Genomic DNA, 880 nt, shown 5'->3' with positions numbered 1-880 from the left:
TTAATAACTGTAGCAACTAGCCAACACTTTCTCATTTATCATTACTGCTAAATAGCTTTTCTTGGAAGTTTCCAAGTAATTAACAGCTAAATACCAGCAAATCTTTGGGAAACTGTGATGAAGGTTTACAGGAAATCACATGATAAACACAAACAATGACGCAATAAGACACAGGAAATAAAACAGGTCAGATTCACAACAACACAATATCATGTGCCAAAAAACACCACCAGTTTAAGAATACCACACCTGACCAGTGGTTGTGTATGTGTGCATCTGGGTGTGTTAAAGAGGAAACAATACCTCAGTGAGCATAATAAACCCTGAGCCAATCACATATCAGTTTCATCAGGGGACTTTCCAACATCCTTCACTCTAATTGGCTATCATGTAATCCGGTATCCCCAAAGACCTCTGTTTTTCTATCCACCCATTACTCCCGCTCGCCACCTCTTCGTCTGCCTCACTAATGGTGCAGGGCCCTTTACCCCACTTCTCCAGACACCCCCCACCTTCCCCATTTTCATCGTTCATTTCAACTTGTTTTATTCTTTTATCTTCTTCTCCTCTTCATCATTCACTTCCCAGTTTTTATGTCTACACATTTTCCTCTGTAAATGGAAAACTCGACACCCTTCCTCTTCTCCTCTCCTCAGATATCCCACATTTCCCATGCATTGATCTGCTCGCACCCTTCTGGCCTCTTTCTCTCTCCCCATCTTCTTCCTCTATCACTCTTCCCCACTTCTTTTCCTCCCCATCTTCTCCCTCCTGGCCCCCTCTCTCTCTTCAGGGGGAGTCATTGAGTGTGTAATCGCTTGGTTACGGTGTGTCATTCTGCGTCTGAACCCACCATCTGTCCTCTGGGCTTCCGTCTGGG

The sequence above is a fragment of the Monopterus albus genome, unplaced genomic scaffold (assembly GCF_001952655.1).
Source record: "Monopterus albus unplaced genomic scaffold, M_albus_1.0 scaffold455.1, whole genome shotgun sequence".
Taxonomy (NCBI): Eukaryota; Metazoa; Chordata; class Actinopteri; order Synbranchiformes; family Synbranchidae; genus Monopterus; species Monopterus albus.
The sequence above is the reverse complement of the archived record's forward strand: the minus strand, read 5'-3'. Positions refer to the sequence as shown.